Source organism: Oncorhynchus gorbuscha, linkage group LG12 (genome assembly GCF_021184085.1).
Source record: "Oncorhynchus gorbuscha isolate QuinsamMale2020 ecotype Even-year linkage group LG12, OgorEven_v1.0, whole genome shotgun sequence".
Lineage (NCBI taxonomy): Eukaryota > Metazoa > Chordata > Actinopteri > Salmoniformes > Salmonidae > Oncorhynchus > Oncorhynchus gorbuscha.
Window position 1 is genome coordinate 84,360,813 of NC_060184.1, and position 12,501 is coordinate 84,373,313.

Below are 12,501 nucleotides of genomic sequence, written 5' to 3' on the forward strand. Positions count from 1 at the left end.
TACAGTCTATGAGTATGATGTAGTCTATCAGTATGATATAGTCTGAGTATGATATAGTCTATGAGTATGATGTAGTCTATCAGTATGATATAGTCTGAGTATGATATAGTCTATGAGTATGATATAGTCTATGAGTATGATATAGTCTATGAGTATGATGAGGTCTATGATATAGTCTATGAGTATGATGAGGTCTATGATATAGTCTATGAGTATGCTATATTCTATGATATAGTCTATGAGTATGATATAGTCTATGAGTATGATATAGTCTATGACAGGGTTCGTCAACTAGGTTTAGCCTTAGGCCAAAAGAATCTATGTCATGCAGGTGAAAGAGGACCCAAAAGCGACTTGGCGAAAACAGAGTCTTTAATCCAGTAAAGTAAATACAATCAAAAAACACAACTTTCACTCGAAATGACGAGGACAAACTGGAGACTCGATCTTGAACAGCAGGTGAACAGCAGGTTGCCTCGGGAAGGCACTTGAACCAAACAGACTCAGACACCTGCTCACCACGCAGCATCTGAGGAAAACACGACACGACAGGGCGATACACAAACACAGCACGGTGAATTCTAGACAAGGAACCGACAGGGCAGAAACGGAATAACAAGGAGAGAAATAGGGACTCTAATCAGGGAAAAGATCGGGAACAGGTGTGGGAAGGCTAAATGATTGATTAGGGGAATAGGAACAGCTGGGAGCAGGAACGGAACGATAGAGAGAAGAGAGAGCGAGAGAGTGAGAGAGGGAGGGGAGAGAGAGGGATAGAAAGAGGGAAAGAACCTAATAAGACCAGCAGAGGGAAACGAATAGAATGGAGAAGCACAGGGACAAGACATGATAATAAATGACAAAACATGACAGTACCCCCCACTCACCGAGCGCCTCCTGGCGCACTCGAGGAGGAATCCTGGCGGCAACGGAGGAAATCATCAATGAGTGAACGGTCCAGCACGTCCCGAGACGGAACCCAACTCCTCTCCTCAGGACCGTAACCCTCCCAATCCACTAAGTATTGGTGACCCCGTCCCCGAGAACGCATGTCCATGATCTTATGTACCTTGTAAATAGGTGCGCTCTCGACAAGGACGGGAGGGGGAGGGAAGACGAACGGGGGTGCGAAGAAAGGGCTTAACACAGGAGACATGGAAGACAGGATGGACGCGACGAAGATGTCGCGGAAGAAGCAGTCGCACAGCGACAGGATTGACGACCTGGGAGACACGGAACGGACCAATGAACCGCAGAGTCAACTTACGAGAAGCTGTCGTAAGAGGAAGGTTGCGAGTGGAAAGCCACACTCTCTGGCCGCAACAATACCTTGGACTCTTAATCCTACGTTTATTGGCGGCTCTCACAGTCTGTGCCCTGTAACGGCAAAGTGCAGACCTCACCCTCCTCCAGGTGCGCTCACAACGTTGGACAAACGCTTGAGCGGAGGGAACGCTGGACTCGGCAAGCTGGGATGAGAACAGAGGAGGCTGGTAACCCAGACTACTCTGAAACGGAGATAACCCGGTAGCAGACGAAGGAAGCGAGTTGTGAGCGTATTCTGCCCAGGGGAGCTGTTCTGCCCAAGACGCAGGGTTTCTGAAAGAAAGGCTGCGTAGTATGCGACCAATCGTCTGATTGGCCCTCTCTGCTTGACCGTTAGACTGGGGATGAAACCCGGAAGAGAGACTGACGGACGCACCAATCAAACGACAGAACTCCCTCCAAAACTGTGACGTGAATTGCGGACCTCTGTCTGAAACGGCGTCTAACGGGAGGCCATGAATTCTGAACACATTCTCGATGATGATTTGTGCCGTCTCCTTAGCGGAAGGAAGTTTAGCGAGAGGAATGAAATGTGCCGCCTAGAGAACCTATGACAACCGTAAGAATCACAGTCTTCCCCGCAGACAAAGGCAGACCGGTAATGAAGTCTAGGGCGATGTGAGACCATGGTCGAGAAGGAATGGGGAGCGGTCTGAGACGACCGGCAGGAGGAGAGTTACCTGACTTAGTCTGTGCGCAGTCCGAACAAGCAGCCACGAAACGGGCGCGTGTCACGCTCCTGAGTCGGCCACCAAAAGCGCTGGCGAATAGAAGCAAGAGTGCCTCGAACACCGGGATGACCAGCTAACTTGGCAGAGTGAGCCCACTGAAGAACAGCCAGACGCGTGGAAACAGGAAACGAAAAGAAGGTTACTAGGACAAGCGCGGGCGACGCAGTGCGTGAGTGCTTGCTTAACCTGTCTTTCAATTCCCCAGACTGTCAACCCGACAACACGCCCATAAGGAAGAATCCCCTCGGGATCAGTAGAAGCCACAGAAGAACTAAAAGACGGGATAAGGCATCAGGCTTGGTGTTCTTGCTACCCGGACGGTAAGAAATCACAAACTCGAAACGAGCGAAAAATAACACCCAACGAGCTTGACGAGCATTAAGTCGTTTGGCAGAACGGATGTACTCAAGGTTCTTATGGTCTGTCCAAACGACAAAAGGAACGGTCGCCCCCTCAACCACTGTCGCCATCTCGCCTAGGGCTAAGCGGATGGCGAGCAGTTCGCGGTTACCCACATCATAGTTGCGTTCCAGATGGCGACAGGCGATGAGAAAAATAAGCGCAAGGATGAACCTTATCCTCGTCAGACTGGAAGCGCTGGGATAGAATGGCTCCCACGCCTACCTCTGAAGCGTCAACCTCGACAATGAATTGTCTAGTGACGCCAGGAGTAACGAGGATAGGAGCGGACGTAAAGCGTTCTTTTAGAAGATCAAAAGCTCCCTGGGCGGAACCGGACCACTTAAAACACGTCTTGACAGAAGTAAGAGCTGTGAGAGGGGCAGCAACTTGACCGAAATTACGAATGAAACGCCGATAGAAATTAGCGAAACCTAGAAAGCTGCAACTCGACACGGACCTTGAACGGGCCACTCACTGACAGCTTGGACCTTTAGCGAATCCATCTGAATGCCTTCAGCGGAAATAACGGAACCGAGAAAAGTAACGGAGGAGACATGAAAAGAGCACTTCTCAGCCTTCACGTAGAGACAATTCTCTAAAAGGCGCTGGAGAACACGTCGAACGATGCTGAACATGAATCTCGAAAGTGACGGTGAAAAATCAGGATATCGTCAAGGTAGACAAAAACAAAGATGTTCAGCATGTCTCTCAGAACATCATTAACTAATGCCTGAAAACAGCTGGCGCATTGGCGAGACCAAACGGCAGAACCCGGTACTCAAAATGCCCTAACGGAGTGTTAAATCATTTTCCACTGGGCCCCCCTCTCTGATGCGCACGAGATGGTAAGCATTACGAAGGTCCAACTTAGTAAAGCACTGGCTCCCTGCAGAATCTCGAAGGCTGATGACATAAGGACGGATAACGATTCTTAACCGTTATGTCATTCAGCCCTCGATAATCCACGCAGGGGTGCAGAGTACCGTCCTTTTTTCTTAACAAAAAAAGCCCCGCCCCGGCCGGAGAGGAAGAAGGCACTATGGTACCGGCGTCAAGAGACACAGACAAATAATCCTCGAGCCTTACGTTCGGGAGCCGACAGGAGTATAGTCTACCCCGAGGAGTGGTCCCCGGAAGGAGATCAATACTACAATCACGACCGGTGAGGGAGGAAGGGAGTTGGCTCGGGACCGACTGAAGACCGTGCGCAGATCATGATGTTCCTCCGGCACTCCTGTCAAATCGCCAGGTTCCTCCTGAGAAGTGGGGACAGAAGAAATGGGAGGGATGGCAGACATTAAACACTTCACATGACAAGAAACGTTCCAGGATAGGATAGAATTACTAGACCAATTAATAGAAGGATTATGACATACTAGCCAGGGATGACCCAAAACAACAGGTGTAAAAGGTGAACGAAAATCAAAAAGAAATAGTCTCACTGTGGTTACCAGATACTGTGAGGGTTAAAGGTAGTGTCTCAAATCTGATACTGGGAAGATGACTACCATCTAAAGGCGAACATGGGCGTAGGCTTGTCTAACTGTCTGAAAGGAATGTCATGTTTCCGAGCCCATGCTTCGTCCATGAAACAACCCTCAGCCCCAGAGTCTATCAAGGCACTGCATGTAGCCCGAACCAGTCCAGCGTAGATGGACCGACATAGTAGTACAGGATCTAGATGGAGAGACCTGAGTAGTAGCGCTCACCAGTAGCCCTCCGCTACTGATGAGCTCTGGCTTTTACTGGACATGAATTGACAAAATGTCCATCAAATCCGCAATAGAGGCACAGGCGGTCCCAGTGATCCTCGTTCCTCTCCTTAGTCGAGATGCGAATACCTCCCAGCTGCATGGGCTCAGTCTCTGAGCCAGAGGAGGGAGATGGTTGCGATGCGGAGCAGGGAAACACCGTTGACGCGAGCTCTTCCACGAGCTTGGTGACGAAGATCTACCCGTCGTTCTATGCGGATGGCGAGAGCAATCAAAGAGTCCACACTGGGAAGGAACCTCCCGGGAGAGAATCTCATCTTTGACCACTGCGTGAGTCCTCCAGAAAACGAGCGAGCTGCGCCGGCTCGTTCCAGTCACTAGAGGCAGCAAGAGTGCGAAACTCTATAGAGTAATCCGTTATGGATCGATCACCTTGGCATAGGGAAGCCAGGGGCCCTAAAGCCTCCCTACCAAAAACTGAACGGTCAAAAACCCGAATCATCTCCTCTTTAAAGTTCTGGTAATTGTTTGAACAATCAGCCCTTGCCTCCCAGATAGCTGTGCCCCACTCTCGAGCCCGGCCAGTAAGGAGGAAATGACGTAAGCACCCGAGCTCTCTCTCTAGAGTATGTGTTGGGTTGGAGAGAGAACACAATATCACACTGGGTGAGAAAGGAGCGGCACTCTGGGCTGCCCGGAGTAGCAAGGTGGGTTATTAACCCTAGGTTCCGGAGGCTCGGCAGACCAGGAAGTAACAGGTGGCACGAGACGAAGACTCTGGAACTGTCAGAGAGATCGGAAACCTGAGCGGCCAGGTTCTCCATGGCATGACGAGCAGCAGACAATTCCTGCTCGTGTCTGCGAGCATGGCTCCTTGGATCTCGACGGCAGTGTTACGAGCGTCTGTAGTCGCTGGGTCCATTCCTTGGTCGGATCCTTCTGTTATGCAGGTGAATGAGGACCCAAAAGCGACTTGGCGAAAACAGAGTTTTTAATCCAGTTTAAGGAAATAGCAATACTCCTAGACAAATCGGAGCGGTAAATAAAGCATAAAACAATTTCACTCGTAATCACGAGAACTGACTGGAGACTTAATAAACTGCAGGTTGCCTCGGGAAGGCCACGCAGACTCAGACACCTGCTCACCACGCAGCATCTGGAAACACGACACGACAGGGCGATACAAAGACACAGCACGGTGAACAATATACAACGGATCCGACAGGACAGAAACGGAAAACAAGGGGAGAAATAGGGACTCTAATCAGGGAAAAGATAGGGAACAGGTGTGGGAAGACTAAATGATTGATTAGGGAATAGGAACAACTGGGAGCAGGAACTAGAACGAGAGAGAGGAAGGGAGAGAGAAAAGGGGAACGAACCTAAAAGACCAGCAGGGGGAAAACGAACAGAAGGAAAAGCAAAATGACAAGACAATATAAGACAAAACATGACACTTTCCATTTAAGAATGATGGAGGCCACTGTGTTCTTCGGGACCTTCAATGCTGTAGAAATGTTTCTGGTACACTTCCCCAGATCTGTGCCTCGACACAATCCTGTCTCGGAGCGCTACGGTCAATTCCTTCAACCTCATAGCTTGGTGTGACCTCATATATACAAGTGTGTGCCTTTCAAATCATGACCAATCATTTGAATTTACCACAGGTGGACTCGATCAAGTTATGTAAGCATCTCAAGGATGATCAATGAAAAAAGGATGCACCTTGGCTCAATTTCGAGTCTCATAGCAAAGGGTTTGAATACTTATGTAAACACTGTATTTCTGTTTTTTATTTTTACATTTGCACACAAAAAATAAAACCTGTTTTGATTTTGTCATTATGGGGTATTGTGTGTAATTGCTGAGGATTTTTTAAAATTGTATTTAATCCATTTCAGAACAAGTAACGTAACAAAATGTGAAGGCACTGTATCTCAAATAACTTATCTATCCTGATGACTAATGACTTTACCTTGCCTTCTGGAAAATATCTACCTCAAATACCTTATTATTATCTATCCTGATGACTAATGACTTTACTCTGCCTTCTGGAAAATATCTACCTCAAATACCTTATTATTATCTATCCTGATGACTAATGACTTTACTCTGCCTTCTGGAAAATATCTACCTCAAATACATTATTATCTATCCTGATGACTAATGACTTTACCCTGCCTTCTGGAAAATATCTACCTCAAATACCTTATTATCAATCCTGATGCCTAGTCACTTTAGTCCACTGACTGCAGTTGGTGTGGGTACTGGAGTTGTGAACCACTGAGTAGGGGGATCAGTTTTGGACCTGGTCCTAGATTACCACTCCTACTTTAGAGAAAACTGAATCTAGGGATTGGACTTTTAATTGAAGGGATTATTTGGGGAGAAAAACATTTTATGCAAATCTACCATTTAGCAGCAGCCTCCTGCAGTAGGTATTCAAGTGTTTTTTTATTAGAAATAGTTTACATAACTGAAAGGTGTAATTAAATTATATTAATTGAATTCATGATCAAATGAAATTACTTTTATCAAGATCCAGATTTACGCAATTTGTCAGTTCCTTGACCATTCCCACTCAGTTAATAAGTGTTGGCGGGCTGAAGAGGGGCTCTAGTACCTGAAGGTGATTAAACACGGATCATCAAAGTTTAAATGTACTCATGGAATGCAAATCATCATCATTATCAACAGTGAATTCATGGAATGATAAGGATGAAGGAAATGAGTGAATCCTCTGGGTGATTTGTTCATATCTGACACTAAATACACAAGATGGACACCAGAGTAAAGAAATACATTTTATTATCACATAAAAATGTATTACAATCCTGTCATGTTTATAACTTGTGAGATATTCATTTCAGTTTAAAAAATAATTTACTTAATAGTTCATGTTTATACACATACATTTATGTAAGATTTATACTATAAATTACGATTCATACATTTATGCGTATTCAATTCTATTACAATGACACAGTACTTTGAGAATTAAAAGTGTTGACAGTTTGATGAATGTCATAATTTCTATCCAAATAGTTCAACAGTGTCTAAGTATAAAGACGCATTAGTCATGTTTCCTGATGGAACATTACACTTCTATTAAATCACTGTCCCAATGTCAAGAGAATCTAAAGTTCCACTTCTTTACTCTTTTTACAACACTGGTGTCCCTTTAGATGTCCTGACTGACTGAAACTCTTCCCACACTGAGAGCAGTGAAACGGCTTCTCTCCTGTGTGAGTGCGCTGGTGTGTTCTGAGATTACCCCCTCTAGTGAAACTCTTCCCACACTGAGAGCAGTGAAACGGCTTCTCTCCTGTGTGAGTGAGCTGGTGTGTCTTTAAGTCTCCTGACTGACTGAAACTCTTCCCACACTGAGAGCAGTGAAACGGCTTCTCTCCTGTGTGAGTGCGCTGGTGTCCCTTTAGATGTCCTGACTGACTGAAACTCTTCCCACACTGAGAGCAGTGAAACGGCTTCTCTCCTGTGTGAGTGCGCTGGTGTGTCTTTAAGTCTCCTGACTGACTGAAACGCTTCCCACACTGAGAGCAGTGAAACGGCTTTCCCGTGGAGTGAGCTGGTGTGTCTTGAGACTAAGTCTCCTGAGAGCAGTGAAACTGAAACGCTCTTCCCACACTGGAGAAAGGTGTGAAACGGCTTCCTGTGTGAGTGCGTCGCCTGCGTGTCTTGCCCTCCGACGACGGAACGCTCCCCACACTGAGAGCAGTGGCGTGGTGTCCATCTTGCTCTGTTTCCTGGTGGGAGCTGGGCTGGAGGAACTTGAGGTGGTTCCATGGTGCTGTGTTGAGTTGCTGGAGGACATGAGATTCTCTGATCTGATCTCTCCACTCCTCAACAGTCTGACATACTCATCATGGTGACTTCCCTTATGTGCTTGTGGGAGGAAGATCTGAGAGGTGAAGGAGAACGGACAGCCAGAGCACGAGAAGATCTGGACCTGGGACGACTCAGCTCACATCTGAGAGATGAAAGAAGAGAAATCAACATCACAAGGTGCATGATCATTATTGTTCCAGACAACTTGACATGAACAGAGAAAACTCAGGACCAGTATGATAATACACCACAGAAATCACATTTAAAATCAATGAGTTTCAATTGAGAAATGAGTAATAATGAGAATTAATGAGTATTAATAAATATTAATGATAATAATGAGTATTAATTAAGTAATAGGAGGTAAAAAGAGAATGATTGTAAGAGGAGTGAAAAGAGGAGTGAAAAGTAAGGGCAGAGGCAGGGATGAAGAGGGGAGAAATGACCTTTAGCAGAGCCTCTTTTGTCCCAGAGGTAGTCAAGACAATGCCGAGGTCTCTGGCGTACTCCTCTCCGTACTTCAAAACCAACAGCTCCTCTCCAACAGCCATGGGCTTACAGCAGCGGTACAGAATCCCTCCTCTGTACTGGAAGGACACCAGATTCTGCTCTTCTTCACCACGAGCACAGTTCACATACCTGAGAAGAGAGAGGGAGAGACAGAGAAAGACTTGAGAGCAGTCAGGGGTTAATTATGTACAAGAGATTGAGGTCTTCAACTGTCAGACTATGAAACAGGTAGGTGCAGTGGTTCCTCTAATGGCGGAATGACGCAATTTACCACAATCTGCCACCACCTACCACAGTGTTGCGGCATAAAGCTCAAAACTTTGAATTGAGGAACCACTGTAGGTACAGAGAGAAACAGAAGGAGGAAGAGGATCAGAGACTTCCTCTGTACTTCAGTGTTGCTCACCTCATCCAGTTGGAGTGAGTGTCTCTCCCAGCATCGATGTAGTCGTCCCAGTGTCTGCTCTGTTGATCTGAGGAAAACAACTATTCATATTTAGTTTATTTTTTACCCCTTTTTCTCCCCAATTTCGTGGAATCCAATTGTTTTAGTAGCTACTATCTTGTGGTCCTTCTGTAGCTCAGTTGGTAGAGCATGGCGCTTGTAACGCTCAGGGTAGTGATCCCGGGACCACCCATACGTAGAATGTATGCACACATGACTGTAAGTCGCTTTGATAAAAGCGTCTGCTAAATGGCATATATTATTATTATTATTATTATTATTATTATCTTGTCTCATCGCTGCCAACTCCCTTTACGGGCTCCCGGGGAGAGATGAAGGGTTGAAAGTCATGCGTCCTCCGATACACAACCCAACCAAGCCGCACTACTTAACACAGCGCATCCAACCCGGAAGCCAGCTGCATCAATGTGTCGGAAGAAACACTGTGCACCTGGCAAACTTAAGCGGGCACTGCACCCGGCCCGCCAGGAGTGCTGGTGAGCGATGAGACCTACCGGCCAAGCCCTCCCTAACCCGGACGACGCTGGGCCATCACCGTCAGCCGCCCCCACGGACCTCCCGGTCGCGGCCGGTTACGGCTACAGAGCCTGGGCACGAACCTAGAGCATCAGATGGCACAGCTGGCGCTGCAGTACAGCGCCCTTAACCACTGCGCCACCCGGGAGGCCCTCATATTTAGTTTGGATCAGGTTGGGAAAAATTAAGAACAGCCCAATGACACACAGTACGCACGCACGCACGCACGCACACACTTCTCTCACCACCCAGGAGTAGCCACTTCTTTTGCTTGTTCCTTGTCTGTGATATCTCCTTCATAAGGTCCATAGTGGGTTCCTGCAGGCACAGTGTTTCCATGGTTGAACACCCCAGTCCTGCTTCAGGGATGCTTGATGTCCCTGATCTCCAGGCCGGACGGGAGGGTGAGTCTGGCCCTGTCAGAGGTTCCTAGAGGGGCAGGGATGTCCGGGACGGGAGGGGAGGACCATGGACCCCCACACTCCTCCATGAAGAAAGACTTGCAGTCCTCACAGTCTGGGGAGAGAGAAAGAAAAACAGAACATGTTAAACGTCAGTTATTATGATGATGATGAAGACATGCATTCAAAATGTTTTAAAAACAGCTAGGTTGAGTGAAAAGAGAGCACACAAAAAACTATTCACATACCTCTCAGCTTAAACATCAGCACCACAGGTAAGCTGTGAACGATCTGAGAGACAAGGCAAGAAGGGTCTTCTACGCCATCAAAAATAACATAAAATTTGACATACCAATTAGGGATCTGACTAAAAATACTTGAATCAGTTATAGAACCCATTGCTCCTTGATGGTTGTGAGGCCTGGGGTCCGCTCACCAACCATAATTTCACAAAATGGGACAAACACCAAATTGAGACTCTGCACGCAGAATTCTGCAACAACAAAAAATATACAAAGCAAAAGACCAAATAATGCAAAAACAGAATTAAGCCACCACCCGCTAATTATCAAAATCCAGAAAAGAGGCATTCAATTCCACAACCACTTACAGAGGTGAACCCTAAGCAAGCTTCTAGGGCTCTGTTCTCAAACACAATTGTATTTTTTATTTAACTAGGCAAGTTAGTTAAGAACAAATTCTTATTTACAATGATGCCTCCCAGGGAACAGTTAACTGCCTTGTTCAGGGGGAGAACAACATATTTTACCTTTGTCAGCTCAGGGATTCGATCCAGCAACCATTCAGTTACTGGCCCAATGCTCTAACCACTAGGCTACCTGCTGCCCGAAAACAGACCCCACAGATACCCCAGACAGCAACAAGAATTATACAAACCAAATCATGAGAAAACAAAATGATAATTACGTGACACATTGGAAATAATTAACAAATAAACAGAGCAACTAGAATGCTATTTGGTTCTAAACAGAGAGTACACAGTGGCAAAATACCTGACCACTGTGACTGACCCAAACTTAAGGAAAGCTTTGACTATGTACAGATTCAGTGAGCATAGCCTGTTATTGAGAAAGGCCGCCGTAGGCAGACCTGGCTCTCAAGAGAAGACAGGCTATGTGCTCACTGCCCACAAAATGAGGTGAAACTGAGCTGCACTTCCTAACCTTCTGCCCAATGTATGACCATATTAGAGACATATTTCCCTCAGATTACACAGAGACTCCACAAAGAATTTGAAAACAAATCCACTTTGATTAACTCCCATATCTACTGGGTGAAATTCCCACAGTGTGCCATCACAGCAGCAAGATTTGTGACCCCGCTGCCACAAGAAAAGGGCAACCAGTGAAGAACAAAACACCATTGTAAATACAACTAGAGGTCGACCGACGGGCTGATTAATTAGGGCCGATTTCAAGTTTTCATAATAATCGTAAATCGGTATTTTTTTATACCTTTATTTAACTAGTCAAGTCAGCTAAGAACACATTTTATTTTCAATGACGGCCCAGCAAGGGGTGGGTTAACCGCCTGCTCAGGGGCAGAACGACAGATTTTCACCTTGTCAGCTCGGGGGATCCAATCTTTGCAACCAGTTAACTAGTCCAACGCTCAAACCACCTCCCTCTCATTGGTTCCAAGAGGAGCCTGACTGTTCCACAAGCAGTAGAAGCTAAGGTAAGTTGCTAGCTAGCATTAAACTTATCTTATAAAAAAGAATCAATCAATTATAATCACTAGTTAACTACACATAGTTGATGATATTACTCGTTTATCTAGCGTGTCCTGCGTTGCATATAATCGATGCAACGCTGGGGGATGATTTAACAAAAGCGCATTTGCAAAAGCACAATCGTTGGACGACTGTACCTAACCATAAACACCAATGCCTTTCTAAAAATCAATACACAGAAGCATATATTTTTAAACCTGCATATTTAGCTAAAAAAGAAATCCAGGTTAGCAGGCAATATTAACCAGGAGAAATTGTGTTATTTCTCTTGCGTTCATTACACGCAGAGTCAGTGTATATGCAACATTTACTGCCGCCCTAATTTGCCAGAATTTTATGTAATTATGACATAACATTGAAGGTTGTGCAATGTAACAAGAATATTTAGACTTAGGGATGCCACCCATTAGATAAAATACGTAACGGTTCCCGGTATTTCACTGAAAGAATAAACGTTTTGTTTTCGAAATTATAGTTTCCGGATTCGATCATATAATGACCCAAGGCTCGTATTTCTGTGTGTTATTATGTTATAATTAAGTCTATGATTTGATAGAGCAGTCTGACTGAGCAGCAGCAGGCTCGTAAGCATCCATTCAAACAGCACTTTCGCACGCTTTGCCAACAGCTCTTCGCAAGCACAGCGCTGTTTATGGCTTCAAGCCTATCAGCCTAATGGCTGGTGGGTGTAACCAATGTGAAATGGCTAGCTAGTTAGCTGGGTGTGCGCCAATAGCGCCTCAAACGTCACTCGCTCTGAGACTTGAAGTAGTGGTTCCCCTTGCTCTGCAAGGCTTTTGTGGAGTGATGGGTAACGCTGCTTTGATGGTGGCTATCG

At 46.0% G+C, this 12,501-nt stretch overlaps 1 pseudogene; it reads right to left on the bottom strand.

Annotated features, from left to right (window-relative positions):
- Positions 1 to 7,253: 7,253 nt before the first annotated feature.
- On the bottom strand, positions 7,254 to 10,174 carry LOC123990435 (annotated as a pseudogene).
- Between the last annotated feature and the right edge of the window lie 2,327 nt (positions 10,175 to 12,501).